This window comes from Ranitomeya variabilis, chromosome 3 (genome assembly GCF_051348905.1).
Source record: "Ranitomeya variabilis isolate aRanVar5 chromosome 3, aRanVar5.hap1, whole genome shotgun sequence".
Taxonomy (NCBI): domain Eukaryota; kingdom Metazoa; phylum Chordata; class Amphibia; order Anura; family Dendrobatidae; genus Ranitomeya; species Ranitomeya variabilis.
Window position 1 is genome coordinate 519,801,184 of NC_135234.1, and position 13,167 is coordinate 519,814,350.

Genomic DNA, 13,167 nt, shown 5'->3' on the forward strand with positions numbered 1-13,167 from the left:
AAATAATCACCCGTTATTTTCTGGAAGATTTTTTACATGGTTGTTTGAACACTTACATGCGTCTTTTATGTTGTTTTTTTGTCTAGTGATTCCAGGATTATTTTGCATTCAGCACCCCACCAAAGACAACATCTGCAAGGAGTTTGTATGTTCTCTCCATGTTTGTGCGGGTTTCCTCCAGGTTCTCCGCTTTCCTCCCACATTTCAAAGAAATACTGAGAGGGAATTTAGATTGTGAGCCCCAATGGGGACAGCAATGCTAATGTATGCAAAACGCTGTAGAATATGATGGTGCTATACAAGAAAAGCATAATAAATAGTAAATAAATAACCTATATTTCATCAAACCAAGCTGCCCAAATTAGAGCCTTCAAATACATGCACAAAGCAACACTCTGTGCAATGTACATATTATAATGCTAAACTCCTACATACAATGCATACCATATAACAGTAAACATAAAATAGATAATTAATTATTATAATACATATAAAAATAACATTTCATAAAACTGACAGGCTTTTTATTAGACCCTCGCTCTGGCACGAAGGTGATAGCCACGAGAGCCATTGTTAGGATCCGGCTACAAAGACCACCAGTTAGCTTCCCCGAGATGGGGTGCTGTGGGTCCGATGTGGTAGCAGAAAGCGCCCCCTCTCTCCATATAACCACATGATAGTTATGATGGTCCGATTTTCCCAATAATAGAAAAGCAAATGAGCAATAAGAAAATGCATATAGAAAATACATCGATTGCAATGGGATTTAGTGTTGTTAAGTTCAGATTTTTTCTCTAAAAATTCAGATCTTTGGTCTATGTGTATTTTGTATTTTCAGGGTGTATTCAGGCAAAAGACTCCCAATGTACAAAGTAATATTGCAAGATGAACCTTGAGGGTCAACCACCAAAAACAAGAAACTTCCAGAGCATAAAACTTCAGCAATCTGGACTTTAAATGGTAAATATATCTATTATATAAACTAATACAAAAGTAAATGGGTAAATATAAAAACAATTCTTAATGACAAAATAAATGTGTAAAAACACAAAAGAGGAATTCATTTCAAGGAGACTAGTCTCTTTTTTATAAGTTGACTGAAGAAACAAATACCTCTATCAGTTTCCTACCAAGCTATAAATAACTATAGAGCGCCAATTGGTGATGGGCAAAATAGTTTCCTTTTTGACAATATTGGACTAGTATATATTGGTATGCAACAAACAAAACATAATACAGTATAGCAAACTATGGTCTTCAATGTAGAATTGTATGGAAAAAATGTAAGTGTGGTGCATGTTTCTCTACAATATACAGTTACGTCCATATATAATTGGACAGAAACAACATTTTTCGAATTTTGGTTCTAGACATTACCACAATGAATTTTAAACAAAACAATTCAGATGCAGTTGACGTTCAGACTTTCAGCTTTCATTTGAGGGTATCCACATTAAAATTGGATGAAGGGTTTAGGAGTTTCAGCTCCTTAACATGTGCCGCCCTGTTTTTAAAGGGACCAAAAGTAATTGGACAATTGACTCCAAGGCTATTTCATGGACAGGTGTGGGCAATCCCTTCGTTATGTCATTCTCAATTAAGCAGATAAAAGGCCTGGAGTTGATTTGATTTGTGGTGCTTGCATTTGGAAGGTTTTGCTGTGAAGTAAACATGCAGTCAAAGGAGCTCTCCTTGCAGGTCAAACAAGCCATCCTTAAGCTGCGAAAACAGAAAAAAAGCCATCCGAGAAATTGCTACAATATTAGTAGTGGCAAAATCTACAGTTTGGTACATCCTGAGAAAGAAAGAAAGCACTGGTGAACTCATCAATGCAAAAAGACCTGGGCGCCCACGAAAGACAACAGTGGTGGATGATAGCAGAATAATCTCCATGGTGAAGAGAAACAACAGCCAACCAAGTGAACAACTCTCTCCAGGAGATCGGCGTATCAATATCCAAATCTACCATAAAGAGAAGACTGCATGAAAGTTAATACAGAGGGTTCACTGCATGGTGCAAGCCACTCATAAGCATCAAGAATAAAAAGGCTAGACTGGACTTTGCTAAAAAACATCTAAAAAAGCCAGCACAGTTCTGGAAGAACATTCTTTGGACAGATGAAACCAAGATCAATCTCTACCAGAATGATGGAAAGAGAAAAGTATGGTGAAGGCGTGGTACAGCTCATGATCCAAAGCATACCACATCATCTGTAAAACATGGCGGAGGCAGTGTGATGGCTTGGGCATGCATGGCTGCCAGTGGCACTGGGTCACTAGTGTTTATTGATGACGTGACACAGGACAGAAGCAGCTGAATGAATTCTGAGGTATTCTGTTATGATCCTTAGTGGTTGAGGATCACAAATTACTCCAGCTAAGTAACATACATAGGACAAGCTCTAGGGAGGTGGCAAACTGGACTGACCGCAAATCTGAACCTATCCAAACACACTAGAAGCAGCCGGTGAACGTGCCTAACAATCCTAGACGTCTCGAGCCAGCCTGAGGAACTAACTACCCCTAGAGAGAAAGAAAGACCTCTCTTGCCTCCAGAGAAATAATCCCCAAAGAGATAGAAGCCCCCAACATATAATAACGGTGAGGTAAGAGGAAGGCACATACACAGGGGTGAAAACAGATTTAGCAAATGAGGCCCACTAATACTAGATAGCAGAAAATAGTAAAGGGGTCTGTGCGGTCAGTAAAAAACCCTTACAAAATATCCACACTGAGATTTCAAGAACCCCCGCACCAACTAACGGTGTGGGGGGAGAAACTCAGTCCCCTAGAGCAACCAGCAAGCAAGGAAATCACATTTTAGCGAGCTGGACTAAAAACATAATAAATGCTGATAATCAAAAAATGATCAAACAAAAACTTAGCTTGTCTTGGAGAGACTGGGAGCAAGGTAGTCACAAGGAATCTGAAGAGCACTGAATACATTGAGAGCAGGCAAGGAACTGAGTATCCAGGTGAACTAAATAGGAAACCAACCAAGGATAATGAACCAGCTGATGCTGCCAACCTGCAGAAAGACAACACTACACAGTACCGCTTGTGACCACTAGAGGGAGCCCAAAAACAGAGTTCACAACAGTATTCAGAGACATACGGTGTGCTCAGATCCAGCCAAATGCAGCCAAACTGATTGGTCGTCGTTTCATACTACAGATGGACAATGACCCAAAACATAAAGCCAAAGCAACCCAGGAGTTTATTAAAGCAAAGAAGTGGAATATTCTTGAATGGCCAAGTCAGTCACCTGATCTCAACCCAATTGAGCATGCATTTCACTTGTTAAAGACTAAACTTCAGACAGAAAGGCCCTCAAACAAACAGCAACTGAAAACCACCGCAGTGAAGGCCTGGCAGAGCATCAAAAAGGAGGAAACACAGCGTCTGGTGATGTCCATGAGTTCAAGACTTCAGGCAGTCATTGCCAACAAAGGGTTTTCAACCGAGTACTAAAAATGAACATTTTATTTAAAATTATTTAATCTGTCCAATTACTTTTGGTCCCTTTAAAAACAGGGTGGCACATGTTAAGGAGCTGAAACTCCTAAACCCTTCATCCAATTTTAATGTGGATACCCTCAAATGAAAGCTGAAAGTCTGAACTTCAACTGCATCTGAATAGTTTTGTTTAAAATTCATTGTGTTAATGTCTATAACCAAAATTAGAAAAATGTTGTCTCTGTCCAAATATATATGGATGTAACTGTATGGGTGAACTATCCCACTGTGTGCTATACAGTGGGAAACTTTGCAACCATCTGTTGGAGGAATATGTCAGGAGTAGTGTTGAGCGATACCGTCCGATACTTGAAAGTATCGGTATCGGAAAGTATCGGCCGATACCGGCAAAGTATCGGATCCAATCCGATACCGATACCCGATACCAATACAAGTCAATGGGACTCAAGTATCGGACGGTATTCCTGATGGTTCCCAGGGTCTGAAGGAGAGGAAACTCTCCTTCAGGCCCTGGGAACCATATTAATGTGTAAAATAAAGAATTAAAATAAAAAATATCGCTATACTCACCTGTCCGACGCAGCCGGGACCTCAGCGAGGGAACCGGCAGCGTTGTTTGTTTAAAATTCGCGCTTTTACTTGGTTACGTGAAGTCCCGGCTTGTGATTGGTCAGGGCGGCCATGTTTCCGGGACGCGGACCAATCACAGCAAGCCGTGACAAAATTACGTCACGGCTTGCTGTGATTGGTCCGCGTCCCGGCAACATGGCCGCCATTAACCAATCACAAGCCGTGACGTCACGGGAGGCTGGACATGCGCGTATTTTGAAAAGCGCGCGTGTCCAGCCTCCAGTGACGTCCCGGCTTGTGATTGGTTAATGGCGGCCATGTTGCCGGGACGTCACTGGAGGCTGGACACGCGCGCTTTTCAAAATACGCGCATGTCCAGCCTCCCGTGACGTCCCGGCTTGTGATTGGTTAATGGCGGCCATGTTGCCGGGACGTCACTGGAGGCTGGACACGCGCGCTTTTCAAAATACGCGCATGTCCAGCCTCCCGTGACGTCCCGGCTTGTGATTGGTTAATGGCGGCCATGTTGCCGGGACGTCACTGGAGGCTGGACACGCGCGCTTTTCAAAATACGCGCATGTCCAGCCTCCCGTGACGTCCCGGCTTGTGATTGGTTAATGGCGGCCATGTTGCCGGGACGTCACTGGAGGCTGGACACACGCGCTTTTCAAAATACGCGCATGTCCAGCCTCCCGTGACGTCCCGGCTTGTGATTGGTTAATGGCGGCCATGTTGCCGGGACGTCACTGGAGGCTGGACACGCGCGCTTTTCAAAATACGCGCATGTCCAGCCTCCCGTGACGTCACGGCTTGTGATTGGTTAATGGCGGCCATGTTGCCGGGACGCGGACCAATCACAGCAAGCCGTGACGTAATTTCGTCACGGCTTGCTGTGATTGGTCCGCGTCCCGGCAACATGGCCGCCCTGACCAATCACAAGCCGGGACTTCACGTAACCAAGTAAAAGCGCGAACTTTAAACAAACAACGCTGCCGGTTCCCTCGCTGAGGTCCCGGCTGCGTCGGACAGGTGAGTATAGCGATATTTTTTATTTTAATTCTCTTTTTTACACATTATTACATTAATGTTGTTGCGATACCCGATACCCGATACCACAAAAGTATCGGATCTCGGTATCGGAAATTCCGATACAGCAAGTATCGGCCGATACCCGATACTTGCAGTATCGGAATGCTCAACACTAGTCAGGAGTTATTCCCAGAATAAATAAAAAGAGGGCAATAGCCTAATGTGAATAGGGTCTTATTTGTGAACTATCAGTATGAGTTACATTTTTCTGTCCTAAGCATGATGATTTATTACAGACCACCCATATGATACTGTTATTTTTCTCGTGGAGCTATATTAGCTTTCTACCCACCATGTACAGTGGGATGGAAAATTTGGTCTATTAGTGTTACTTGAACAAGGACTAAATGTGTGAAAAAATTGTAATATTATAATAAAAGTTACTAATGCTACTAGTTTAAATTTTGAGAATTTCCTATTACAGTATTTTATATATGAAAATTACAAAAGTGGATCACAAGAGTTTGGAAATGATAAGATCTTCTAAACAAGAATAAGTAAGTAGAGGCAAGTGAATATTTTGAACTGCAAATTCGCCTACTTTGCTGAGTTTTCCCCAAAAATTATATCCTAAGTCATATTGCAAGACTCGTTAAAGGGTTGATAATGACTTGTAGGATTGCTGCTTCCAACAGGTGGAGCTATAGAATTCAAGTCCTCTCTGAAGAGGCAATTTATCTAAACGATACTTCTTGGATATTGGTCGGACGAATCTCACACAGCCAAACCAGATCTCCACTTTGCACTGACGAGGGGCAGTACCCCGAAACACAGTGTCTGCATATTGAGATTCTGGTTTGGCTATTATCCCAAGTCATGTGGCAAGGCTCGTTACAGGGTCAACATTGAATTGTAGGATTGCTACCTTCTGATAGGTGGCACTAGAGTTCTAGCTCTCTTCCTTTCTGAAGAGACAATTTGCATAATTAGCATATTTCCCAGAGGAGCATTGCAGCTTTAAGTCTCATCGCAAGGAGAAACGATACTTCTTGGATACCAGAGGAGCATTGCAAGGCGAATAAGCCTCCTTACACTTGTATGCCAGTCGGTATGTCACTCTCCACAAGGAGAAATGTTATCTATTAGACCTCAGTCCAGAGCCTCTCACCTAGTCAAATTAGTTCTCATACTTTGCACTGATGAGGGGCAATACCCCGAAACACCGTGTCTGCAATTTTAAATTCTGATTTGGGTTATATCTCGAGTCACATTGAAAAAATCCTTAAAGAGTTGATAGTGACTTGCAGCATTGCTGCTTCCAACAGGTGGTGCTATAGAGTTCGAGTCCCCTTTCTCTTTGAAGAGGCAATTTGCATATTCACAGCAAATACATTTTCGCAAATTTCAATACTCAAAAACTTCTAACTGCTTGTAAAAATACACATGGGTGAGAAGAGAGAAAACCTTACAGACCAAGGTAGCTTACAATTTACAGGCAAGATAGAGAGGACCAGTCTGATCATAAGAACCTGCTCTTTACAGAAGAGCGATGCTTACTAGTGTTGAGCGATACCTTCCGATATGCAAAGGTATCGGTATCGGATTGGATTGGCCAATACCCAAAAAATATCGGATATCGCCGATACCGATACCCGATACCAATGCATATCAATGGGACACAAAATATCGGAATGGTTCCCAGGGTCTGAAGGAGAGGAAACTCTCCTTCAGGCCCTGGGATCCATATTCATGTATAAAATAAAGAATAAAAATAAAAAATATTGATATACTCACCCCTCGGACGGCCCCTGGCTCTCACCGGTCCAAGTGTCTGCCTCCGTTCCTAAGAATGCAGAGTGAAGGATCTTCGATGACGTCGCGGCTTGTGATTGGTCGCGTGACCGCTCATGGGACCGCTCACGCGACCAATCACAAGCTGCGACATCATCGCAGGTCCTACACTCACTGCATTCTTAGGAACGGAGGCTGCCGGTTACATCGCTAAGGTCCAGGGTCCGCCGGAGGGGTGAGTATGTCCATATTTTTTATTTTTATTCTTTATTTTTTACATGAATATGGATCCCAGGGCCTGAAGGAGAGTCTCCTCTCCTCCAGACCCTGGGAACCATACACTGGGAACTTCCGATTCCGATTTCCGATATCACAAAAATATCGGAACTCGGTATCGGAATTCCGATACAGCAAATATCGGCCGATACCCGATACTTGCGGTATCGGAATGCTCAACACTAATGCTTACCCAATGACTTTGCAGATGGAAAACGACTCTTGACTCTTCTGTACAAACTGTGCTCTGCTGGTATTGGCTGATCTCTGATGGCCCAGGTATTGACCACCACTGTACAAGGTATGATATCCCATATGATGTTATAGCTGCTGTACATTATATAAAAGTCTGTGCAGCAATGCAAAATTACATCTACCTGCTCTCTGATGCTTCAGCAGTGTGGCAAATGGTGCCAGGGATTTTATTTTTTTGCAAACAGCAAACTGAATCTCAAAATGTTCAAATTCATGTGAAATGTAAGGCAATTCAAATCGAACTTGATCCTCTGCGAATAGATCCACTCATCTGTATAAGTAAGTAAAGTTAGCTATACATACCGTGGGGAAAATAAGTATTTATTACACTGCCATTATTGCAAGTGTTCCCACCTGCAAAGAATGGAGAGGTCTGCAATTTTTTTTCACAGATGCACTTCAACTGTGTGAGACAGAATCTTAAAAAACTCCAGAAAATCACATTGTATGATTTTTACATAATCAATTTGCATTTTATTGCATGAAATAAGTATTTGATACAATAGAAAAACAATATAATATTTGGTACAGAAACCTTTGTTTGTATTTACAGAGGTCAGATGTTTCCTGTAAATCTTGATCAAGTTTGCACACAATGCAGCAGGGATTTTGGCCCACTCCTCCATACAGAGCTTCTTCAGATCTTTCAGGTTTTGGGGCTCTCCCTGGGAAACATTGAGTTTCCACTCCCTCCAAAGATTTTCTATTGGGTTAAGCTCTGGTGACTGCTTAGGCCACCCCATGACCTTGAAATGCTTCTCACGATGCCACTCCATAGTTGCCCTGGCTGTTTGTTTCGGGTCATTGTCATGCTGGAGACCCAGCCATGACCCATCTTCAGTGCTCTTACTGAGGGAAGGAGGTTGGCCAAAATCCTAAGATACATGGCCCCAACCGTCCTCCCTTCAATACGGTGAAGTCGTCCTGTTCACTTTGCAGAAAAACACCCCCAAAGTATAATGTTTCCCCCACCATGCTTCATGGTTGGAATGGTGTTCTTGGGGTTGTACTAACCCTCTTTTTCCTCCAAACACAGTGAGTTCTATTTTGGTATCATCTGAAGCCATGACCTTCTCCCATGTCTCCTCTGGATCATCCAGATGGTCATTGGTGAATTTTAATTGGGCCTGGACATGTTGGCATGTTCGTTTCAGACAGTTTTATTCAATTACAGCTTACACAGTATATGTTAGAGGCAAACTAAAGGTGGATAAATTAGAACCAATCTCACAGTCAGTTACTGATGAGGTTATACTATGTATCAATTAATTTGTCACTGTGCATTGTGAAATGGCATATGAATTATATAACAGAAATACAAGACAATTGTAGTATTAAATAAACATTCTAGAAACATTTAAACCAAACAAAACATATGGTTCCATCTTTTCATGTAGATCTAGTGTTAACCTTTTATAACACTACCCCAGCATCTCTCTCAGCGCCCTCATTGTAGTTTTTTCCTGATGTAGGACTTTGTTCAATTCTGATACACGTAGATTAATAAAACTGTTCTTTGTTCAACACCATCATCTCCATTGGATATCTTCTTAACCAACAGCTCAGCAGATTTATTCGTATATCTCTTTTTACTATTGTAACCTTTTATAACAGGTCATTCATGTAAGGCACACTTCCTACATCCGACTCCCAATGACACCTGAATGGAAGCTTTGTGGAAAGAGAAGTACCATTTAAACAGGTATAAATATATGATAGGTTACTCAGTTATCTAACTAAAAATAAATAAAGAGACTCTATTGGAGCTAACTGTAATTTGGCAATTTGCTCTATTAATTTACCAAAAAAACTAAATATCTATTGCTTTTTCAAATATTCAGAAAGGAAGAATTTGCAAGTAATGCTGAAAAACGCCATATTCATCAACCTGCCATGCCAACAAATTTCTTTAAGCACCAGGAATTTCTAAGATATTCACCAGGTAAAGAATTGAGAATGCAATGTGGGGAAGAGGCAGTGGGTGAACGTTGGGGTTATGGATCAAATACGTCAACAACGATGGCGGTCCTTGGAGAGCAAATACAAATCTCACATTTTTCCACAGAATCAGATAGGTAGGGAGAAATAGATCAGAGAGACCTGTGGGGTATTTACAGGGTGTCCACAGAAGTGTACCCAGGTCATAGGATTGTACATGGGTGTCTCACTCCTGTCCATAAAGGTGCCTGAGATCCTGCACCGATATTAGCTAACTGTGAGTGTCTGGCAGCCCTATGTTATTTCAAAATAATAGGCATTGAAAACCTGCTGGGAAATTTATGAATGTACATAGTAGATCTTTTACACTTGCTTTATCACCCCTTTACAGGGAACAAGCTTTCCCTACAGAGGCCCCCAGGTTGCGTCATTGGAGTAGCTGTTGGCTGGTAGCATAAACTGAGAGACAAGGTGTTAGTCAGCCAGCCCAAAACAGGGAGTCATGGACAATAACAGAATAGGATATTAAAGCCAGCTTCAAGTCTAAGATAGTCAGGGACAGAATCCAGGCAGCAGAGTAATCAAACAGTCCAGTCGTCAAATTCAGAGAGATATCCAAGGGGTTAAAAAGCAGGGACTAGGAAAGCTTGCTCATATAACAAAGGATTAATCCAATATAAGCTCTCCAGGATCCTAGAAAATAATGAAATAACTTGCAAGGGTCAGGTGGAGCGTGGCTTTTATCGGAGAGGGAAATTCTCCCTTCCACAGAAGTCACACTAGAGCATGCTGGGTAATGAGCCTTCTCCTCCTGTTAGTGTTGCTATTGAAAAGAACTGTAGGGCCTGATAGGACCATAAACAGGTTTGTTACACATAGGCTTTATTTTCCCATAGTTATATGTGATATAAGCTGTAAATGTTTGAAGTTCTTGTAACAAGCACTGAAGCATTATTATTCAACATCAGTTAAACCAAATACATCTGAACACCACATATTCAAAGGGGTTGTTGATGACCAGAAGATCACAGAGTTTGGAGCCAAAACACCACAGTTTTATACACTTTGTCAGGGACTGCAGCTTAGGCCAGACTCGCACGAGTCTCTCATCTCAATACGCAGCACTGACACTGGCATTTGGGGCCGGAGCGTGCGGCAGCATGTATTTCTATGCAGCTGAGTGCTAGGGTCCCGAGTGACGGCGGCAGTGGCGGGTATTGGGATGCGAGACTCTTGCAAGTTTCTCACACATGTGATCCCGGCCTTAGTAGGCAACTACACAGTGTACAGATCTGTTCTTTGTGGCTGTGTACCATGTGGACAGCTCCTGGTTACAGCTGAGCAACGAGGGTGCTGGGTGTTGGATCCTCACTTATCTAATAGCGATAGGAAGGTCATCAATATCTTAGTCCTGGATAACGTTAAGTCTGCATGGTGTCCTTCAGGCAGAATTAAAAGGCTTGTCAGCTTTGTTTCTTCCAGTTACACTGTCATTCTTTCCCATAGACTGAATGAGATTTTGCTGCTCAGGCAATTCCAGGAGCCACCAATGGACAACAGTAACGCAGTTCCTGGAAACAAGTAGGCCAATTTTTGAGATCTTGGAGAAGTTCTTTAAAAAGAATGTGGCAGTGACCTCTAAGCTTGCAAACTGTGGCTCCATCATTATTTGCACAGATGTTAATTCTTGACTGCACTGCATAATCAAAACCAATCTTTGGCCATCAACTTAGAAGTGTTTTTATTGAGCATTAAAATGAATACATTATAGAGTACAAGGCATGCTTCATGACTATATATCTAGCTTAATGTTAATTTGGCTGCTAGTATAATATAAACTTTCCTGACACTTTGCAGCTAATTTTTAATTTAACAAAATAGTTTTCTTCCATTGTTCCTTATCACTCAACATATTTCTCACCAAGTGTATTTCTGTTAAAATATATGAACATGTTTTTAGTTCAACTCCAATACACTAATTCATTGTCTTCAGTTTATTCACACTGGGAAATTGTCAACATAATAGCTATGTTTTGTAAGGTAGCAGTGGAAAGCTGCGATATTCTGGTAGCTGCTGTTAGCACTACATATGCATCTCTCGCTTTGTAATTCTACACTAGCTAGTTAGCTTATTACAAATTCAAGGAAATACAGGAGCAGACCATTTCATTCATTTACCTTTCTAGAAAATCGAAAGCATATCTATTAAAAAGAAGCTGTATTGTAATATTTCCATTTGTGGGCCTCTAACGTATGACGAATATTTAAAGACCAGACCTATAGTTAATATATTCCCGTAATAAGGATTTCTGGTTCGGTATGACCTGGCAGTGTGCAATTCCCTGTGAAGACATACTTACTGATTAAATTGTATATATTATTCATTTACAATAGGTCTATAGGCCGTCTACCAAATGGACTCATATTGCTAAACACAATGCCCCTTTGTTATTATATCAGACTGTACAGGATTCTATTTTGCTGTTTATGTTCATATTCAGTTGGAAGACAAGGGATATTATCTAGAAAGCTTAATTTTTAGCTCAATGTGGAATTATTTTACATTTAGTGGTTCATTGAAATGCTGAAGAGAAAATTTCTGATCAAAATCTCATAATATCCTTGTTCTAGAGAAACACATCACATCAATATCAATAATTATGGAATATGCATGACTATTGAAATCAATTAAAATTAAGCAAATTGTACAAAAGTTATTAAAACTTTGTTAAAATGGATAACATATATTTGGTACAACTCTAAGGCATATTAGACATATTGCTCATGCTTATGCCATCTCTTGTCTGACATAACCGCACACCAGTACACAAAAATCAATGAATCTTTACAAACTTACTCAATTTCACAACTCTTCGTCTTGCTACTTTCTCTTCACACTTTTAAAATGTAGCTATAAAACGTTTATTCTAGTCCTTTCTGCTTAGACAATTGCACCCATTATATTGGTATTAGAAAATGCTAGCTAAATATGATCTTTACAGACCCGGTCAAATTCTACTATTACAAGTTATTACAGAGCCTCCACAAAACCCAACATATTTCAGTTTTCAACATTGAAATTGCAACACCAATAATGAAAAGTCATGAAATTATGAACATCACAGGTTAGATTGGCATGTAAATGATATGCAAACGGTGAAAAATAGAAATAATATTTTCAAAACATCGCAATTTATTTTTTATCAAGTTTAAGCACCACATGCAAAAATATACACAGCTGAAGGCACTTGGGTACGCGAATCATTAAGATCCACTGCTGACATCCTACTTTGCAATTGCCAACCAATGACATCCCAGATGTGCTTCATGGGAGACTAATCTGGTGTGGTGTGTAATGATCCATTCTGTACTGCAAGTGAAATTATGTATCACTGGCGTCACTCCATGCTCTGCGCCTACCATGGCAGGGACGCCGACTTACCGCCACGGCTCCCTTCCCACACTTTCATCTCCTTCTCCTCCAGCTGCTGCCCAATGTATGTGCACGGCTCGCTGATCCCTAAGCACTGTATTTGGGGCACACACATCCTCCCTTCCTCTTAGAGGGACAGCGTGCTTCATCCTAAAGTGTCCCCAGCTAATGGCTGGGAGACACTTATTATATAAGGCGCCTCCACCTGACGGTTAATCTGTTCTCAGCATACATGCTAGTTCTCAGGTCCCCAGTTTGTTAATACCTGCCAATACCCGCCAGTTCCACTTGTGTCTACCTGTACCTGCCCATACCCATTTGTTCTTGCCTCGTTCCTGCTTGTCATTGCTTGTGCCTTTCAGCGAACTTGCCTATGCCCACCTGTATACCACCCGTAC

At 41.4% G+C, this 13,167-nt stretch overlaps 1 long non-coding RNA gene across 1 annotated transcript; it reads left to right on the plus strand.

The window, feature by feature from the left end:
• The first annotated feature begins 835 nt into the window (after window positions 1-835).
• LOC143818355 (uncharacterized) lies at window positions 836-10,978 on the plus strand. Its single transcript, XR_013224484.1, has 4 exons — window positions 836-960; window positions 9,013-9,100; window positions 9,240-9,340; window positions 10,843-10,978. It is a non-coding gene; the product is annotated as an uncharacterized LOC143818355 (long non-coding RNA).
• The last annotated feature ends 2,189 nt before the right edge of the window (window positions 10,979-13,167 follow it).